At 43.1% G+C, this 22259-nt stretch overlaps 1 protein-coding gene across 14 annotated transcripts in view; it reads right to left on the minus strand.

Annotated features, from left to right (window-relative positions):
- The window catches only part of LOC118391112 (collagen alpha-1(XXVI) chain-like), a 49677-nt gene that overhangs the window by 13994 nt on the left and 13424 nt on the right, over positions 1 to 22259 (minus strand). The window lies entirely within an intron of this gene.

Below are 22259 nucleotides of genomic sequence, written 5' to 3' on the forward strand. Positions count from 1 at the left end.
CTTTCAATACATCCATACCATTTCACAGTGCAATGGTGTGCATTTGCAATAATGCAATTCGAATGGTAGAGGACATGGTTTGGCATATGGTTTGGCTTAAGAAGATAGACATTTTCCAGCCAAAATAGCACAAAAGATAAAAACAAACAAACAGTGTGTTGGGTCAGACAGTGCTGTTGTAAGAGACAGTGCTGTTGTAAGAGACAGTGCTGTTGTAAGAGACAGTGCTGTTGTAAGAGACAGAGAGAGGTTTCATGTAGTGGCTGGGACATTATGACGTGTGCCAGTCAAAGCAGCAGCACAGCGGCATGGTGACACAGGATGGAGAGACAGCAAACGCTGCTTAGATGACACACAGGATGGAGAGACAGCAAACGCTGCTTAGATGACACACAGGATGGAGAGACAGCAAACGCTGCTTAGATGACACACAGGATGGAGAGACAGCAAACGCTGCTTAGATGATACACAGGATGGAGAGACAGCAAATGCCCTGTGCTTAGATGACATACAGGATGGAGAGACAGCAAACGCTGCTTAGATGACACACAGGATGGAGAGACAGCAAACGCTGCTTAGATGACACACAGGATGGAGAGACAGCAAATGCCCTGTGCTTAGATGACATACAGGATGGAGAGACAGCAAACGCTGCTTAGATGACACACAGGATGGAGAGACAGCAAACACTGCTTAGATGACACACAGGATGGAGAGACAGCAAACGCTGCTTAGATGACATACAGGATGGAGAGACAGCAAACACCCTGTGCTTAGATGACATACAGGTTGGAGAGACAGCAAACGCCTTGTGCTTAGATGACATACAGGATGGAGAGACAGCAAACGCTGCTTAGATGACATACAGGATGGAGAGACAGCAAACGCCCTGTGCTTGGATGACATACAGGATGGAGAGACAGCAAACGCTGTGCTTAGATGACATACAGGATGGAGAGACAGCAAACTCCCTGTGCTTAGATGATACACAGGATGGAGAGACAGCAAATGCCCTGTGCTTAGATGACATACAGGATGGAGACACAGCAAACGCCCTGTGCTTAGATGACATACAGGATGGAGAGACAGCAAACGCTGCTTAGATGACACACAGGATGGAGAGACAGCAAATGCCCTGTGCTTAGATGACATACAGGATGGAGAGACAGCAAACGCTGCTTAGATGACACACAGGATGGAGAGACAGCAAACACTGCTTAGATGACACACAGGATGGAGAGACAGCAAACGCTGCTTAGATGACATACAGGATGGAGAGACAGCAAACACCCTGTGCTTAGATGACATACAGGTTGGAGAGACAGCAAACGCCTTGTGCTTAGATGACATACAGGATGGAGAGACAGCAAACGCCCTGTGCTTAGATGACATACAGGATTTTTCTTTAAAAATATTTTTTTATATTACTAGGCAAGTCAGTTAAGAACAAATTCTTATTTTCAATGATGGCCTAGGAACAGTGGGTTAACTGCCTGTTCAGGGGCAGAACGACAGATTTGTACCTTGTCAGCTCGGGGATTTGAACTTGCAACCTTTCGGTTACTAGTCCAACGGTGTCCTTTGACAGCTCTTTGGTCTTGGCCATAGTGGAGTTTGGAGTGTGACTGTTTGAGGTTGTGAACAGGTGTCTTTTATACTGATAACAAGTTCAAACAGGTGCCATTAATACAGGTAATGAGTGGAGGACAGAGGAGCCTCTTAAAGAAGGTCTGTGAGAGCCAGAAATTGTGCTTGTTTGTAGGTGACCAAATACTTATTTTCCAACATAATTTGTAAATAAATTCATAAAAAATCCTACAATGTGATTTTCTGGATTTTTCCCCTCATTTGTCTGTCATAGTTGAAGTGTACCTATGATGAAAATTACAAACTCCTGTCTTTTTAAGTGGGAGAACTGACATATTGGGACTAAATACGGACAGGTTGGAGACAGCAAACGCCCTGTGCTTAGATGACACACAGGATGGAGACAGCAAACACCCTGTGCTTAGATGACACACAGGATGGAGAGACAGCAAACGCCCTGTGCTTGGATGACATACAGGATGGAGAGACAGCAAACGCCCTGTGCTTGGATGACATACAGGATGGAGAGACAGCAAACTCCCTGTGCTTAGATGACATATAGGCTGGAGAGACAACAAACGCCCTGTGCTTAGATGACATACAGGATGGAGAGACAGCAAACTCCCTGTGCTTAGATGACATACAGGCTGGAGAGACAGCAAACTCCCTGTGCTTAGATGACATATAGGCTGGAGAGACAGCAAACGCCCTGTGCTTAGATGACATATAGGCTGGAGAGACAGCAAACTCCCTGTGCTTAGATGACATATAGGCTGGAGAGACAGCAAACGCCCTGTGCTTGGATGACATACAGGCTGGAGAGACAGCAAACTCCCTGTGCTTAGATGACATATAGGCTGGAGAGACAGCAAACGCCCTGTGCTTGGATGACATACAGGCTGGAGAGACAGCAAACTCCCTGTGCTTAGATGACATACAGGCTGGAGAGACAGCAAACGCCCTGTGCTTAGATGACATACAGGATGGAGAGACAGCAAACTCCCTGTGCTTAGATGACATACAGGATGGAGAGACAGCAAACTCCCTGTGCTTAGATGACATATAGGATGGAGAGACAGCAAACACCCTGTGCTTAGATGACATACAGGATGGAGAGACAGCAAACGCCCTGTGCTTAGATGACATACAGGATGGAGAGACAGCAAACGCCCTGTGCTTAAATGACATACAGGATGGAGAGACAGCAAACGCCCTGTGCTTAGATGACATACAGGATGGAGAGACAGCAAACGCCCTGTGCTTAGATGACATACAGGACGGAGAGACAGCAAACGCCCTGTGCTTAGATGACATATAGGCTGGAGAGACAGCAAACGCCCTGTGCTTAGATGACATACAGGATGGAGAGACAGCAAACGCCCTGTGCTTAGATGACATACAGGATGGAGAGACAGCAAACGCCCTGTGCTTAGATGACATACAGGCTGGAGAGAGGGAATGAAAGTAGTGAGAGGGAGGTGAGAAATGGAGAAAATGACGACGAGAGAGAGAAATGGAGATAGATAGAGGAAGAGTGAAAGAGAGTGATGTGAAGCTTCCCTGGCAGCCTCCCTGACCATCAAGCTTCTCTATTTGCCAGAGAAAAAAACCTTCCCTCCTCCTTTGCCAATTCTACCAACTCCTGGCCAAAGTGTCCTTCTCTGTCAGGCAGCTCTGAGACTTGGCATTAGCCATGTGTTCAAACGGCACCGCCACTCTGGCCCGCTCCAGTGCTTGTCAGAGACACCCACCACGGTCCACCACCTCTGACAGGACAGCCTTACCGCTGCCTGCTGTCCGGTGCCCGTCTCTCTGCCAACATGCCATAGCAACATCACGCTATGAAGGGCAGAGAGGGGCCAGGGCCAGGCTGTCATGTCCTAAAATGCCCTGGGATTTGTAATGGAATGGAACATAGTACAACCACTCTTAGTTCATCTATTGATACTGTATGATACCTACTGTATACAGTTGAAGTGGGAAGTTTACATACACTTAGGTTGGAGTCATTAAAACTCGTTTTTCAACCACTATGTTTTTGACAAGTCGGTTAGGACATCTACTTTGTGCACGACACAAGTAATTTTTCCAACAATTGTTTACAGACAGATTATTTCACTTATAATTCACTGAATCACAATTCCAGTGGGTCAGAAGTTTACATACACCAAGTTGACTGTGTTGACTGTGCCTCGGAAAATTCCATAAAATGATGTCATGGCTTTAGAAGCTTCTGATAGGCTAATTGACATCATTTGAGTCAATTGGAGGTGTATCTGTGGATGTATTTCAAGGCCTACCTTCAAACTCAGTGCCTCTTTGCTTGACATCATGGGAAAATCAAAAGAAATCAGCCAAGACCTCAGATTCATGGTTCATCCTTGGGAGCAATTTCCAAACGCCTGAAGGTGCCACGTTCATCTATACAAACAATAGTACGGAAGTATAAACCCCATGGAACCACGCAGCCGTCATACTGCTCAAGAAGGAGACGTGTTCTGTCTCCTAGAGATGAACGTACTCTGGTTCGAAAAGTGCTAATAAATCCCAGAACAACAGCAAAGGACCTTGTGAAGATGCTGGAGGAAACAGGTACAAAAGTATCTATATCCACAGTAAAACAAGTCCTATATAGACATAACCCGAAAGGCCGCTCAGCAAGGAAGAAGCCATAGCTCCAAAAACGGCATAAAAAAGCCAGACTACGGTTTGCGACTGTACATGGGGACAAAGATCATACTTTTTGGAGAAATGTCCTCTGGTCTGATGAAACAAAAATAGAACTCTTTGGCCATAATGACCATCATTATGTTTGGAGGAAAGAGGGGGGCTTGCAAGCTGAAGAACACCATCCCAACCGTGAAGCACGGGGGTGACAGAATCATGTTGTGGGGGTGCTTTGCTGCAGGAGGGACTGGTGCACTTCACAAAATAGATGGCATCATGGGTGAGAAAAATGATGTGGATATATTGAAGCAACATCTCAAGACATCAGTCAGAAAGTTAAAGCTTGGTCGCAAATGGGTCTTCTAAATGGACAATGACCCCAAGCATACTTCCAAAGTTGTGGCAAAATGGCTTAAGGACAACAAAGTCAAGGTATTGGAGTTGCCATCACAAAGCCCTGACCTCAAACCTATAGTAACTGAAAAAGCGTGTGCAAGCAAGGAGGCTTACAAATCTGACTCAGTTACACCAGCTCTGTCAGGAGGAATGGGCCACAATTCACCCAACTTATTGTGGGAAGCTTGTGTAAGGCTTCTTGAAACATTTGACCAAAGTTAAACAATTTAAAGGCATTGCTACCAAATACTAATTGAGTGTACATAAACTTCTGACCCACTGGGAATGTGATGAAAGAAATAAAAGCTGAAATAAATCATTCTCTCTACTATTATTCTGACATTTAACATTCTTAAAACAAAGTGTTGACCTAACTAACCTAAGATGGGGACTTTTTTACTAGGATTAAATGTCAGGAATTGTGAAAAACTTAGTTTAAATGTATTTGGTTATGGTGTGTGTATGTAAACTTCCAACGTCGACTGTATATGTGGGAATTATATTTCTTACGAAATTGAAAAAATAGCCAGGGATATCCTAGGGGTTGATCAAGGGAAAGCACATGTCAGGCCTATGCTTAGAATCACCTTCATGAACTGCAGTGTTTTGTGTACATGGCATTTCCATAGCATTTCACACAAATTCTCAAAGCACTTTATGTTGTCTGTCTGGCGTAACTCTATGGAACTGGTTCCCAAACTTTTGGGGGGGTTGAGAACCATTGTAGCTTTTTGAGTTCCCTTGTGACACACCAAGGGTTCTAGACAGCACTCTGTCTTAGGACACAACCCCCAAAAAAGAATTAGCTGCAAACCACCAGTGAATCCCGACCCATCTATGAAAAATACATCACTATGTTGTCTGGGAAAACATTGTCTGTCATTCAGCTACAGACTACATCAATGTGTGCATTGTTGACTTGGCATAAATAAAATGCTATATGAAATTATGCCATGTGCATGTGGTTATTAATAAGTGGAATTAACATTTATGGCCTAAAAGTGGTGTTTTTCCTCCAGTTTTCTGAGTAATGAATGTGACATCAGCGTGAAGGTGTTTGTTGACACGTGGAATGTGTGGTGGGAATCATGGAATATTGCAAGAACTGAGGTGGGATGCCAAGAGACAGACAAGGGAATGAAAAGATCAGAGAGACCCTAAAACACATTTGTTACACTATTATAAAATGTGTTTACACTGTTCTTTTCAACTCAAATCAAATTGTAAGTTTCACAAATCCAATTGGATGAGCTCATTTTTTTAGGAGGGTTAGTCGCTGCCATGTACACAAAACACTGCAGTTCATGAAGGTGATTCTAAGCATAGGCCTGACATGCTTTTCCTTGATCAACCCCTAGGATATTGTCCATTTTGAATCTTCTCTCTCCCTGGCTATGTTTTCAATTTCATAAAACATATAATTCCCACATATATACAGTAGGTATCATACAGTATCAATAGATGAACTAAGAGTGGTTGTACTATGTTCCATTCCATTACAAATCCCAGGCCACAGAATACGCATGGCAAGAAGACAAGAAGAGAAAGGATTATGATTATCCATTGTCTCCACTGTCAATCATGACAAACTCTGCACTGGGGTCTTTAGTCTGATGAGATACCAAAATAAAGAGGTTGATTCAAGAGATTCAGGCCATCTGCACAGCATGTGTGTGTGTGTGTGTGTGTGTGTGTGTGTGTGTGTGTGTGTGTGTGTGTGTGTGTGTGTGTGTGTGTGTGTGTGTGTGTGTGTGTGTGTGTGTGTGTGTGTGTGTGTGTGTGTGTGTGTGTGTGTGTGTGTGTGTGTGTGTGTGTGTGTGTGTGTGTGTGTGTGTGTGTGTGTGTGTGGTGGAGTTCAGGGGTGGCCTTGGCAGGTTCCCCCATCATCCTGAGTGATCTTGAACAGTAACATGACTAATTCACGCACTCAAGCTGCCTGTTGCGTTGATGCACAATCAGGCACTGAAAGCACATTTGCAGCTTTTCCCCCCACACACATTCATATTGCTATATAATGACTGCCAGGAGGCCAGTACAGACAGAATGGTGATGTTTGTCCTGGCATAGGTACTGCAATAACATAAGACAACCTTTTATGGTCACAAAAATGTGCTGTGTGTTTTTGTGGCGTGGTTAGGGTTAGGATTAGGGTAAGGGTTAGGGGTTAGGGCAAGGGTTAGGGGTTAGGGTAAGGGTAAGGGTTAGGGTTAGGGTTAGGGTTAGGGGTTAGGGGTTAGGGGTTAGGGGTTAGGGTTAGGGTTCCCATGACTGTGGAAGGGCATCAAGGTCTGCAGCAGCTGGATACAGAATGGTTTCCATGCAGTGAAGAGGAGTGATAAGACAAAGTTGAGTCCATAAATTTGAAAGTCTCTTGTTGCATGTCTACTGAAAACTCAAGGATCATCTTCAAATATAGCTCAAAATCTATTCCAAAGTTATTTTATTCATTTTGAACGGCTTACCCATGAAACATAATTGACTCAAGGTGAAATGGAAACGTGCTGCCGAGAAAAGATTCAATTTGCGTGGCTCTCCTAATGACTGAAGGACAAGTAGCCCCAGCAGCTAGCTGAATTACAGGCTGGTGTAAAACCTGTAGTATGATAAATACAGGCCTGGATGACACTACACATAGCAGGGACGCGAAGTTGCCGCCTTGTGATTTTTATTTTAAATGTTTTATTTGAAACTTTATTTAACTAGGTGATGACAAGAGTCGGCCATTTTAACGAACACCACCGTTGGCATGAGAGGCACCTCTGTAAGCCTGTGACTCTGTTGTGAGCACACTGACAGCTCTGCACCACACATCAACACATAAAGACACAAGAAAAGCTAGATATTTGAGTGTACTGGATTTTATATATATACACATATACAGTGGCAAGAAAAAGTATATGAACCCTTTGGAATTACCTGGACTTCTACAAAAATTGTTCATAAAATTTGATCTTCATCTAAGTCACAACAATAGACAAACAGTCTGCTTAAACTAATAACACACAAACAATTTGACGTTTTCATGTCTTTATTGAACACGCCGTGTAAACGTTCACAGAGCAGGGTGGGAAAGTATGTGAACCCTTGGATTTAATAACTGGTTGGCCCTCTTTTGGCAGCAATAAACTCAATCAAATGTTTTCTGTAGTTGTGGATCAGACCTGCACAACAGTCAGGAGGAATTTTGGACCATTCCTCTTTTCAGTTCAGCAATATTCTTGGGATGTCTGGTGTGAACCGCTTTCTTGAGGTCATGCCACAGCATCTCAAAACGGATAGAGGTCAGGACTCTGACTGGGCCACTCCAGAAGGCGTATATTCTTCTGTTGAAGCCATACTGTTGTTGATTTACTTCTGTGTTTTGGGTCGTTGTCCAACTTCTGTTGAGCTTCAATTAGCGGACAGATAGCCTTACATTCTCCTGCAAAATGTCTTGATAAACTTGGGAATTCATTTTTCCATCGATGATAGCAAGCTGTCCAGGCCCTGAGACAGCAAAGTAGCCCCAAACCATGATGCTCCCTCCACCATACTTTACAGTTGGGATGAGGTTTTAATGTTGGTGTGCTGTGCCTTTTTTTCTCCACACATAGTGTTGTGTCTTCCTTCCAAACAACTCAACTTTAGTTTCATTTGTCCACAGAATATTTTGCCAGTAGCACTGTGGAACATCCAGATGCGCTTTTGCGATCTTGAGACGTGTAGCAATGTTTTTTTGGACAGCAGTGGCTTCTTCCGTGGTGTCCTCCCATGAACACCATTCTTGTTTAGTGTTTTACGTATCATAGACTTCCAGAGATTTTTGTACGTCTTTAGCTGACAGGATCCTTCTTAACCTCATTGAGCGTTCTGCACTGTGCTCTTGCAGTCATCTTTGCCGGACGGCCACTCCTAGGGAGAGTAGCAACAGCGCTGAACTTTCTCCATTTATAGACAGTTTGTCTTACTGTGGACTGATGAACATCAAGGCTTTTATAGATACTTTTGTAACCCTTTCCAGCTTTATACAAGTCAACAATTCTTAATCTTGGGTCTTCTGAGATCTCATTGTTTATTACAAATATTTTGTAAGTGTTTTTATATAGGGGAGGGCAGCTCTAACCAACATCTCCAATCTCGTCTCAATGATTGTACTCCAGGTTAGCTGACTCCTGACTCCAATTAGCTTTAGGAGAAGTCATTAGCCTAGGGGTTCACATACTTTTTCCAACCTACACTGTGAATGTTTAAATTATGTATTCAATATAGACAAGAAAAATACAAGAATTTGTGTGTTAGTTTAAGCCCACTATGTTTGTCTATTGTTGTGACCAAGATGAAGATAAGATCTAATTTTATGACCAATTTATGCAGAAATCCAGATAATTCCAAAGGGTTCACATATTTTTCTTGTCACTGTATATATATATATATATATATAGAGAGAGAGAGAGAGAGAGGGAGAGAGAAAATATAAACAACTTGCAACAATTTCAAAGATTTGACTGAGTTACAGTTCCTTTCCGCTCTACACCACTGCCCCTCTCTGTTGTCATCTATGCATAGTCACTTTAATGAACTCTACCTACATGTACATACTACCTCAACTAACCGGTGCCCCCGCACATTGACTCTGTACCGGCACCCCCCTGTATATATTGTTATTTTTTACTGCTCCTCTTTAATTACTTGTTACTTTAATCTCTTATTCTTATCCATATTTTTTGAAACTGCAATGTCGGTTAGTGGCTCGTAAGTAAGCAATTCACTGTAAGGTCACATGTGACTCATAAAATTTGATTTAATTTGATAAGGAAATCAGTCAATTGAAATAAGTTACTTTAACTGGCAGAATAGCAATTGTCAAAATGAATATATTGCCACGGCTGAATTTTAGTAGTTCAATGCTTCCATTGTCTCCCTCTTCTGGTTATTGGGATAAAATCCATAGTGCAGTTTAAAAATGTACATGGAAAGGTAAGCGATCCCGCATAAAATGAACACATTTACAAGAGAGAGAAGGAAATGGGAGGACTATCTGTACCTAACTTTACATTGTATTTCCAGGCACTAGCATTTCATTCCATGCTAAATTGGTTAAGACATGATTCTTCCGCACCCTGGCTGAGTTTAGAGAGATATATGTTGTCTCCTATTGACCTGGAAGAGGTGGTCTTCTACGCTTTGGTCCTATTATTGCTCACACAATCTCTATTTGGTGCAAAATGATAAAAAAATGAAACTGGGAATCAAAATGTCATGCCCATATTCCAATATTTCACACTAATGCTTTGTGATCTGTAGGGTGGCCTTTTGCATTCCCCTCAATGGTTCAAATGGGGAATTCGTATCTTTGTCGATATCATGGACCATTTGAGAACATTCAAAAATTTGACAACTTTTTTCTATATTTACAACTTAGGTCAGCTATGCTGGCCTATGGAGTCCCTTGGGAACACAACTACTGAACCATCCAATGAGGGTATTTATAAATACCGAAACAACTGATCTGACGTGGGAGTGACGTGTAGTTAAATGCTTCTGGGACAAAGTTACAAAATTCATTTTGAAATGCATGAATGTAAATATTCAATGCTTTGCATCTACTATGTTACTTAACGATGATAGCTCCTTGAATCTCAATAAATCAGAGACCATTGCTGCTGGTAGGCTGCACTGTTGCAAATAATATGTTGGCTCTGAACAAATACACTTGACTTTGTAAAGAATTATCTCAGCTAAAGCCCCAAATCTATAAAGCCCAAACATACAAATAAAATATACAGTATATAGTGGTGGTGTGGGGGGAGGGGTCATTGACAAGCAACCTTAGTTGATGGGGGTGGGTGGGTAAAGGTGTGGAAAACATGGTTTCTGGGTGGCGGAGGGGGGAGTAGATGGTTGGATGGAGACATGTTGGATGGGTGGGGTTGGGGGAATGGGATGGGAGGTTGGGGGTGGAGGCTCACTTCTTTTTGTTGATTTCTTTTGCTAGCAAACTATGAAATTATATGAGTTTGTGGATTGTGCCCCCCCCCCCCACACACACACAAACACACCAGAAAATTACCAGATGAATAAAGATTTGGTCACTAAAAAAAGAAAAAAGAACAGTTCTTTTTAAAAGGAGACAGGACAGGAGATGCCGTTTCAGCACAAAAGAAAGTTGACATTTTGGGGCACGAGAGTGAAAGATAGATGAGCCGCTAAACTAACAGCCAGAGTGTGGCCTGTCTAACCTCATAAAGACCTATTTTCACTTACCCCTGAGGAGAAACTCCCAGCCACATATTGACCTGAACCCCAGAGCCTCCTCCTGCTGCTTCACAGAGGTCAAGGGTGGACGTGCAGGATGGGCAGAAGTGAAGAAACTGGCTCCTCAACACAGGAACAAACTTGAAGAGTTATAGGCTGTAATTGCTGCCTCATTTGGCATCATGTTAAACAGATCATGTCCAGCAGGATGGAGCCTAGATATCTAGCCGAAACGCGAGTATTTTGTCAGTTCGCTCAAGACTATCATTGCCATCATTGCATGATTACACAAAAATGATGCCTGCACATCTCAAGTTAGGATTTGGCCCAGTGTGCAATAGGGGGGTGACTGTACAATGTCTATCCCTACATCTATAAGAGGAAGATACCGATCATAAACAGCCTTGTAGACAGATAACTTATCTTCCACACCTGCTAGTATTTTTCATCTCATGCGGTGTAGCTATTAGGGTTGATCCATCTTGTCTTTTAAAGCCATTATGATACATAGTTCTGTGATGGATTTACCTCTTGCTGTATTTATTTTGTCTTACTTTGTTACAGATACTGTACGGTGTACGGTCAACGTCTCCTCCTTTCTTCCTCTTCCACAGTAAGAGATATGAATTTATGAACTGTTGACCTTGACGGTGCTTTCTCTGCTCCATGGATCTGAGGCTCAGGTAAGTCTATACGGGTCACATTTCAAAGGATGAAGTGCGCCCAGAGTCCGACATCCTGGCACAGACTGCTGTCTGGTCTAAACCCAGGCGTGCTTTTCCTGCGGTGTAGTGTACCACTGGGTAAAGGTCTACCTTCAGACCACTGGACAGGGGAGAGGAGGTGGAAAATACAGATGTTCTCTTCAGTCAGCAGTAAAAGAGAGCGAGAGAGAGAGACAGACACCCCCTGAAGACAATGAAGTATGCAGACCCAGAGAGGTGAATACTTTCCCAGATGGAGAGATGGGGTGGAGGACCCATTGGACATTTTTGGCAGCTACTCCACTGGTTCACGAGAGGCAGTAAGCAGATGATAAGGACAGTTGAGGTTTTGAAATGTACACACCATACGCATGCACGCTTTGCACATATGCCCAAACACACACACACATCTACTTGAATAGAGGAACAGATGAGTTATGAAGCATCTTCACGGTGAAAAGTTCATTGCAATAAACTGCACGCAAAACAGATACACATAAACAATCTCACCACACTCACGGAACACACCCATCGACACATAGTTGTGGAGGAAGATGTTTCTGGAAATGTGGCTTTGCAGCTCAGGGCATAAAAACACCAGTCTCCCTCAGCGACAGAGCTGGGCTAATAATAGCACATCTCCCAGACAAAACAAATGGGTCTACAACCTCTTCCTATGCCTATTTTACAGTATGTGCAGTGGGTAAAGTACAATATTTATACTGCATGAGTCCAGCTGCAAGCTAATCCTGATCCAGACCATTGTATACCCCACCTTGCAGAATGAGATTGTTAGACTAGGTCTCCCTGGGGCAGATTTGACAGACCACTCTCTGAGGTGGTCTCTAGCTGTCTGACTGTACCCATAAACAAAATAGACTTGATCACACAAACATAGCTCAAAACAAAGCACAAGCCACTACTTAGTGGTGAAATTGTCATAAAAGACCAAATGGGGGACATTCCCTCTTCTCGTCCCCTAAGCGATGTCTAGCCCCAATCCAACTAACCCAAGCCACAACAACAAGACAAATTCTAAACAATCCCTCACAAACTTGCAGATCCTTTGTCTGTTTTAAAACTAACACAACCTACATTGTTAGTGATTCCATTGACATGAACTATGCTAACAAAGTTTTCTTGTTTCAATGGCTGTTGTGCCTGATGAGATGGGTTATCGCCATATAATATAAGGCACTTTGAGACCTTGCGGATACCATTCCTTGTACTTCATCTACTTTATTACTGCATTATGCGCCACCATTTAGAATAAAGTGGTGGTATCATCTGACTGAGTCAGACTCAGAGATGTAAATGGAGCTGGGTGGATCTGGCAGACTTTATCAACGTGAGGGGGAGACCTCCCTGCTGAGGAGCGTTTGACACATTTCACAGCTCGAACACTCAAAACTATGCGAAATTTTAAATGCTCAAAGGAATGAATGATTCCATGCCTTGTGTAATTCAGACCTTCTGGTACTGTACAGTAACAGGGGTCATATGCTCTCACTTAACGGCCCTTTTAAGCTTTACAACTCGCGCACTATAATGTACATACAGTGCCTTGCGAAAGTATTTGAACTTGAACTTGAACTTTGCGACCTTTTGCCACATTTCAGGCTTCAAACATAAAGATATAAAACTGTATTTTTTTGTGAAGAATCAACAACAAGTGGGACACAATCATGAAGTGGAACGACATTTATTGGATATTTCAAACGTTTTTAACAAATCAAAAACTGAAAAATTGGGCGTGCAAAATTATTCAGCCCCCTTAAGTTAATACTTTGTAGCGCCACCTTTTGCTGCGATTACAGCTGTAAGTCGCTTGGGGTATGTCTCTATCAGTTTTGCACATCGAGAGACTGAAATTTTTTCCCATTCCTCCTTGCAAAACAGCTCGAGCTCAGTGAGGTTGGATGGAGAGCATTTGTGAACAGCAGTTTTCAGTTCTTTCCACAGATTATCGATTGGATTCAGGTCTGGACTTTGACTTGGCCATTCTAACACCTGGATATGTTTATTTTTGAACCATTCCATTGTAGATTTTGCTTTATGTTTTGGATCATTGTCTTGTTGGAAGACAAATCTCCGTCCCAGTCTCAGGTCTTTTGCAGACTCCATCAGGTTTTCTTCCAGAATGGTCCTGTATTTGGCTCCATCCATCTCCCCATCAATTTTAACCATCTTCCCTGTCCCTGCTGAAGAAAAGCAGGCCCAAACCATGATGCTGCCACCACCATGTTTGACAGTGGGGATGGTGTGTTCAGGGTGATTAGCTGTGTTGCTTTTACGCCAAACAAAACGTTTTGCATTGTTGCCAAAAAGTTCAATTTTGGCACTGTACGTACGTACTCACAGAAATCTTTCAGAGTGCTTTGTGTTTAAGAGTAAGATGGATGGACTGTTGACAAGGCTGATTGTGCTATCTGATTCAAACAGGGAGCCATGTAGCCATCTAGGATTTCTTTTAAAGCTCCTAAATGAAACTAGCAGTCTCTTCTGTAGGCCTATAGACATCAAAAGGGGACCATGGAGCTCCCCCAGAAGTTTGGTTGGTGCATAAAATCTGTGAATTCAGATACAGTGGGGCAAAAAAGTATTTAGTCAGCCAGCAATTGTGCAAGTTCTCCCACTTAAAAAGATGAGAGAGGCCTGTAATTTTCATCATAGGTACACTTCAACTATGACAGACAAAATGAGAAGAAAAATCCAGAAAATCACATTGTAGGATTTTAAATTAATGTATTTGCAAATTATGGTGGAAAATAAGTATTTGGTCAATAACAAAAGTTTATCTCAATACTTTGTTATATACCCTTTGTTGGCAATGACAGAGGTCAAATGTTTTCTGTAAGTCTTCACAAGGTTTTCACACACTGTTGCTGGTATTTTGGCCCATTCCTCCATTCAGATCTCCTCTAGAGCAGTGATGTTTTGGGGCTGTTGCTGGGCAACAAGGACTTTCAACTCCCTCCAACGATTTTCTATGGGGTTGAGATCTGGAGACTGGCTAGGCCACTCCAGGACCTTGAAATGCTTCTTACGAAGCCACTCCTTCGTTACCCGGGCAGTGTGTTTGGGATCATTGTCATGATGAAAGACCCAGCCATGTTTCATCTTCAATGCCCTTGCTGATGGAAGGAGGTTTTCACTCAAAATCTCACAATACATGGCCCCATTCATTCTTTCCTTTACACGGATCAGTCGTCCTGGTCCCTTTGCAGAAAAACAGCCCCAAAGCATGATGTTTCCACCCCCATGCTTCACAGTAGGTATGGTGTTCTTTGGATGCAACTCAGCATTCTTTGTCCTCCAAACATGACGAGTTGAGTTTTTACCAAAAATGTAGATGTTGGTTTCATCTGACCATATGACATTCTCCCAATCTTCTTCTGGATCATCCAAATGCTCTCTAGCAAACTTCAGACGGGCCTGGACATGTACTGGCTTAAGCAGGGGGACACGTCTGGCACTGCAGGATTTGAGTCCCTGGCGGCGTAGTGTGTTACTGATGGTAGGCTTAGTTACTTTGGTCCCAGCTTCCTGCAGGTCATTCACTGGGTCCCCCCGTGTGGTTCTGGGATTTCTGCTCACCGTTCTTGTGATCATTTTGACCCCACAGGGTGAGATCTTGCGTGGAGCCCCAGATCGAGGGAGATTATCAGTGGTCTTGTATATCTTCCATGTCCTAATAATTGCTCCCGCAGTTGATTTCTTCAAACCAAGCTGCTTACCTACTGCAGATTCAGTCTTCCCAGCCTGGTGCAGGTCTACAATTTTGTTTCTGGTGTCCTTTGACAGCTCTTTGGTCTTGGCCATAGTGGAGTTTGGAGTGTGACTGTTCAAACAGGTGCCATTAATACAGGTAAATAGTGGAGGACAGAGGAGCCTCTTAAAGAAGAAGTTACAGGTCTGTGAGAGCCAGAAATCTTGCTTGTTTGTAGGTGACCAAATACTTATTTTCCACCATAATTTGCAAATAAATTTATTAAAAATCCTACAATGTGATTTTCTGGATTTTGTTTTCTCATTTTCTCTGTCATAGTTGAAGTGTCCCAATGATGAAAATTACAGGCCTCTCTCATCTTTTTAAGTGGGAGAACTTGCACAATTGGTGGCTGACTAAATACTTTTTTTGCCCCACTGTAAATAAAAAGGTGTGATGGGTCCGGACTCAAAATGATGTTGCATAAAGCTTACTACATTTCTGGATTGTTGTATTATTTTCACTGCATCAGGGACAGCGTACACAGACGTTTTGGCTTTGCAGCCTTGTTCAGTGTGTAGGTACACATCTTTTTCACTCATAGACATAGAAAGGTCAGTGTGAAGTATGAACTGTGTTTAGTTACTCGACAGATGGGTACGCCAGCTGTTTTGCAAAGTATCCCCTTCCAAACAGTTGCTTATAAAGAACATGTCAAAATTATGGCAGATTCTGGAATTACAGTATTACTTGAGTTTGAGGAATGAGGCTTGATTAAACTGCTGGCTTACTTAGAGCTCTGCAATCAGCTGGCATGTGGCTGAATGCTAAATGGAGTTCCCCAGTAGAAGTGGCCAGCCCCCACCCCTCCCTCAGCGGTCAGTCAGAGTTGGACCTGGCTGTGTCTTCTCAGTCTCCTTAGTTCTGGCAGATTTACGGGAGGTCACAGTGTGGCAAGTTTAGGCACACTTCCTGGTGGACTGTCAATTCCCCAACATACTAACTCAATGTAACTCAAGGAGTCAAAGTGATTTGAGTAAAGAGCTGTGGAAAAATGTGCTTTCAGTTTGGGCAAGTGTTGCACAAAAGATATCTGAACCCTAGTGGAGGATACATATGTTAAAGTAAAACTTTGTCAGGGGATACTTTTAGTAGTCATTCTACACTCCACGTCCACTGTCCCCAGCCATGATGCTTTGATGGAAGATGGAACTTGAAGTCAAACCATAATAAGTCATTGTGTCCTGCTTGTTTTCTCATAGCTCTTCACATTAGCATACAGCAGTTTCCTACTGTGTGCAGCTGCTCCTCTTATGTCTTTATCATCCAAACAACATTCTCAGTGTTCTCCTGTTTCTCATGCTACAAGCCCAAGCAAATAACACCAGGGAAAGGATTTGATCGTGCCGCTATCACAATGAGTCTGCAGGAATTTATGGGAAAACAGGTTGGCCAAATATTGTCTGCATTGAACACCATCCTCTTCATAACTCAAGGTGGGACTAACCGTACCCCCAAACACATCAACTCCATGATTCCAGACTAACTCCAATTTGCATACTGTCCCAACAGATCCATAGACGACGCAATCTCAATTGCACTCCACACTGCCCTCACCCACCTAGATAAGAGGAATACTTATGTGAGAATGCTGTTCATTGACTACAATGACTACAGCTCAGCGTTCAACACCATAGTCCCCTCCAAGCTCGTCACCAGGCTTAGGACCCTGGGACTGAAAATGGAGCTTCAGAGGGTGGTGTAGACAGCCCAGTACATCACTGGGGCTGAGCTCCTTGACATTCAGGACCTGGCCATCCAGGCGGTGTGAAAAGAAGGCCCGGAGCATGGTGAAAGACTCCAGCCACCAAGCCATAGTCTGTTCTCTCGGCTTCCGCACGGCAAGCAGTACCGGTGTATCAAGTCTGACACCAACAGGTTCCTGAACAGCTTCTATACCCAAGCCATAAGACTGCTAAATGGTTAACTAAATAGCTAACAAAATGGCTACGCAGACTATCTGAGTTGACTCCTGTATTTTATAAAAATCTCTATGCACACTCACAGGGTCCTACATACTCATGCACACTGACACTCCAACACACACACAAACACTCCATAATTTACCCACACGCACAATATGCACATACACTTACAGTATATTGACTCTACACGCACACACACACACCCACTCACATACAATTATCATATTCACTGCTGCTACTCTGTTTATCATATATCCTGATGGCTAGTCACCTTACCCCTTTATGTACAGTTGAAGTCGGAAGTTTACATACACCTTAGCCAAATAACATTTACTCCTAGTAAAAATTCCCTGTCTTAGGCCAGTTAGGATCACCACTTTGTTTTAAGAATGTTAAATGTCAGAATAATAGTAGAGAAAATGATTTATTTGAGGTTTTATTACTTTCATCACATTCCCCATGAGTCAGAAGTTTACATACACTCAATTAGTATTTGGTAGCAGTGCCTTTAAATTGTTTAACTTGGGTCAAACGTTTTGCGTAGCCTTCCACAAGCTTCCCACATTAAGTTGGATGAATTTTGACTCATTTTTCGTGACAGAGCTGGTGCAACGGAGTCAGGTTTGTAGGCCTCCTTGCTCGCACACGCTTTTTCAGTTCTGGAATAGTGTGAGTCTATGTCCCACTCTGAACCTGAACCCTAACCCTTAACCTCTAGGGAAGTGAGCCGGATCCCTCTCTTACGGCCTGTGGGGCCACAGTGTGTCCACCTGTCCCGTTCAGCTGTCTTCTACCATTTCCTGCTCTGCAATCCACTGCGCTCCACTGTCTATCCGTCTGTCTGTCTGGTTCTCATGTTTCTTGGTGCAATGTGTCATGCCATTCCATGTTGATTATCACTTACCAAAGCTGATATTTATTGGCAGTTGGATGAACAACTGATGGAAGCTTAATGGGACAATGTACCTTTTCCAGTCTAAGGTTGTAGTTATTGCTTGCTACTAAGTGATATGGGCCTGTCCAGCTTGGGAACTTCCTCTTCAAGAAAAATACAAACTTGGTTCTCACAATCAAACCACTGTTTGCGCGTATGAACCGTATCTCTGTAGTGTGTTAATAATAGTAAACTAATGTATGTTTTTCCTTACAGTAGGTAGACCTAGCATCTGTTTATGTTTTCCATACTCTTATCAATCAGTAAGTTGCAAGGCGACAGCAATATGTGGAATTCATGTGAATGGTGGAGAATGTTCTCAGATGTTAAATTAGCCATACATGCTGTGTGATATGAAACAAGTTATGGAAAAACAAATCATCTGCATTATAATCAGTTCACTTGAGGACAAACAGAAACACAGTTTACATGGCAGATTTCCAAGCGAAGGTGCAAGGTTGTGTGAGTTAACCCTGTTACATCTGGGGTGCGTTAATGAACTACAAACACATATCCACTCAAACCACTTCTTACCAGACACGTCTCTACATTGTAACTCACACACTCAAATTTATGTGGCTGAACTACAGAGAAATATATGGGTCGACGAGACCCAATGCAACCCAACACGACCCAGTCTTGGGAAGTCTGTTTGCCAAAACCATTAAACACATTGACCTGAAAAAAAACTATGGGGATTCAACATATGTAGATCTGGGTTTCATGAGAGAGTTATCACTTCCAGTTACCATGAGGGAAAAACTCTTGTTCACCTTGACATTTAATCAATCATGTTGACTGCTTGAGCTTCCACGTAAGAATAGCAATAGGGCATTTCCCAAATTTCGATGATCACTTTTTCCCAAAAACATAAAACACAGGTGAAATAAATTGGAACGCCAGTGTTCACAACGCAGCACCAGGGATGGATGGATGGATGGTAGAGATGGGGTCACCGAGGAGCACTGGGGAGGTCCTGGCACAGCCCCAGTTGAGCTCTTTAACTACTGCCCCATTATTGTTTTAGATATGGACTATAAAATATCCCCGGACATTGCTCAGCCAGAGATAGGCATCAGAAAGGCTGTGTCGGAGGACGAGGGAAGTAGGAGGGACCGAGGTGGAAGGGGAAATGAGAACCAGGCTCCAGAGTCCCCCAGCGTTGTGATTGCCCTCCAGTCTCACAATCAGAGGGGATGGAAGAGCTCATCTGGACCTTACATAAACACTGCCTGGTTCTCTCTACAACACACCCCAAGATCACTGCTGGAGAACTCCATCAAAACCCCATCGGCAACTAAAACAACAGAAAGAGTTGATGATCTGTGTATCTCAGAAGAACTACTGCTTACAGTTATTGTGGTTTAAAGTGGTGATAATCTCTTGATTGGAGATTAGTTTAATGCTCTTACATTTCAGCAGCACATAGGCTTGTCTGTGATCAGAGTTAAAGGGATAGGCACATCCCCCTCTTTGGAAGGCTGACCACATTTCCCATTAGAGTGTTCACAGTAGGGGAGCACATCACTAATGTCTTGCGATGAGGGGGAATGTCAAGACATGGCCCGGGGTACTCCATTTCCATCCCATGTTTGATGTCACTGAAACACGCAGGCTTCGTCTTGACGCAGTGGGGCGGATATATTTGGCCTAACCGAAATGTTTCGAGGAGGATTTTGCCCTTAATTGGTAAAGATTGGATCTGCTGCCGTCAGATGTCCGTGTTGGTCTCCTATGGAGCAGAGGAGGAAGTGGCCTGCCGGGGGCTGCTTGGGGGCTGGAGCTGACCAACTCTCCATGGAACATCCTTTCAAGCAAGCGTCTCACCAAAATATTTTCTTAGATCAACCGAACACAGAAGGTCACTAGTTCTGAGAGGCCCTTTGACCAAGGCCCTGAGCCTTGAGAACAAAAGTAGAGAGGAGAGAGGGAGTGAGAAAGGAGAAGAGAAAGACAAGGAGAGGGTGGAAGCTTGATTGATTGACCATACCAGTAGAAATTGGTCTGGAAGGGGGAGAAGGGGGAGAAGGAGACCTATGCCTATCTGTCTTTAATGCTGACTTCTAGGGAGTTTCTGTACATAAGCTCAAGGTACCTAAGTCACTACCGTTTGACTGTCGAAGACTAACAATCATCACAGGCACTCAATTTCTTTCTCTACTATCAAATGGAACCTACAGTTGAAGTCGGAAGTTTACATACGCTTAGGTTGGAGTCATTAAAACTCGTTTTTCAACCACTCCACAAATTTCTTGTTCACAAACTGTAGTTTTTGCAAGTTGACTAGGACATCTACTCTGTGCATGACACAAGTAATTTTCCAACAATTGTTTACAGACAGGTTATTTCACTTGTAATTCACTGCATCACAATTCCAGTGAGTCAGAAGTTTACATACACTAAGTTGACTGTGCCATTAAACAGCTTGGAAAATTCCAGAAAATGATGTCATGGCTTTAGAAGCTTCTGATAGGATAATTGACATCATTTGAGTCAATTGGAGGTGTATCTGTGGATGTATTTCAAGGCCAACCTTCAAACTCAGTGCCTCATTGCTTGACATCATGGGAAAATCAAAAGAAATCAGCCAAGACCTCAGAAAAATTATTGTAGACCTCCACAAGTCTGGTTCATCCTTGGGAGCAATTTTCAAAAACCTGAAGGTACCACGTTCATCTGTACAAACAATAGTATGCAAGTATTAACACCATGGGACCACGCAGCCGTCATACCGCTCAGGAAGGAGACGGGTTCTGTCTCCTAGGGATGAACGTACTTGGGTGCGAAAAGTGCAAATCAATCCCAGGACAACAGCAAAGGAGTCCTATATCGACATAACCTGAAAGGCCGCTCAGCAAGGAAGAAGCCGCAGCTCCAAAACCGCCATAAAAAAGCCAAACTATGCTTTGCAATTGCACATGGGGACAAAGATCATACTTTTTGGAGAAATGTCCTCTGGTCTGATGAAACAAAAAGGGCCATAAAGACCATTGTTATGTTTGGAGGAAAAAGGGGGAGGTTTGCAAGTTGAAGAACACCATCCCAACCGTGAAGCACGTGGTGGCAGCATCATGTTGTGGGGGTGCTTTGCTGCAGGAGGGACTATTGCACTTCATTAAATAGATGGCATCATGAAGAAGAAAAATTATGTGGATATATTGAAGCAACATCTCAAGACATCAGTCAGAAAGTTAAAGCTTGGTCGCAAATGGGTCTTCCAAATGGACAATGACCCCAAGCATACTTCCAAAGTTGTGGCAAAATGGCTTAAGGTCAACAAAGTCAAGGTATTGGAGTGGCCAACACAAAGCCCTGACCTCAATCCTATAGAAAATGTGTAGGCAGAACTGAAAAAGCGTGTGCGAGCAAGGAGGCCTACAAACCTGACTCAGTTACACCGGCTCTGTCAGGAGGAATGGCCCAAAATTCACCAAACTTATTGTGGGAAGCTTGTGGAAGGCTACCTGAAAAGTTTGACCCAAGTTAAACAATTTAAAGGCAATGCTACCAAATACTAATTGAGTGTATGTAAACTTCTGACCCAATGGGAATGTGATGAAAGAAATAAAAGCTGAAATAAATCATTATCTCTACTATTATTCTGACATTTAACATTCTTAAAATAAAGTGGTGATCCTAACTGGCCTAAGACAGGGAATTTTTGCTAGGATTAAATGTCAGGAATTGTGAACAACTAAGTTTAAATATAGTTGGCTAAGGTGTATGTAAACTTCCGACTTCAACTGTACATACCATCTGCATGTTGCGGCTCAAACTTTTCTTGCCCAAGAATTGTCAATAAAACCTCAGATTTATTCCTGGTCACAGTTCGTGTTCCACCAATGGTTTTCCTTAGACTATCTTTTCCGATAAAGCTAAGTGAGGAGAAATCAGTGGCTCCATGACTGCACGGTCCTGTAAGTGCTCAGGGACGCCTCTTGCTTTTGGCAGGATGAGCTACAGTATGCTTTAGCAGCGCTGGAGACTCGCCACCGGCAATCTCCAAAACCCAGCGACGATGTTCCGCCTCAGATTTATTGCTT

Source organism: Oncorhynchus keta, chromosome 12, assembly GCF_023373465.1.
Source record: "Oncorhynchus keta strain PuntledgeMale-10-30-2019 chromosome 12, Oket_V2, whole genome shotgun sequence".
Taxonomy (NCBI): domain Eukaryota; kingdom Metazoa; phylum Chordata; class Actinopteri; order Salmoniformes; family Salmonidae; genus Oncorhynchus; species Oncorhynchus keta.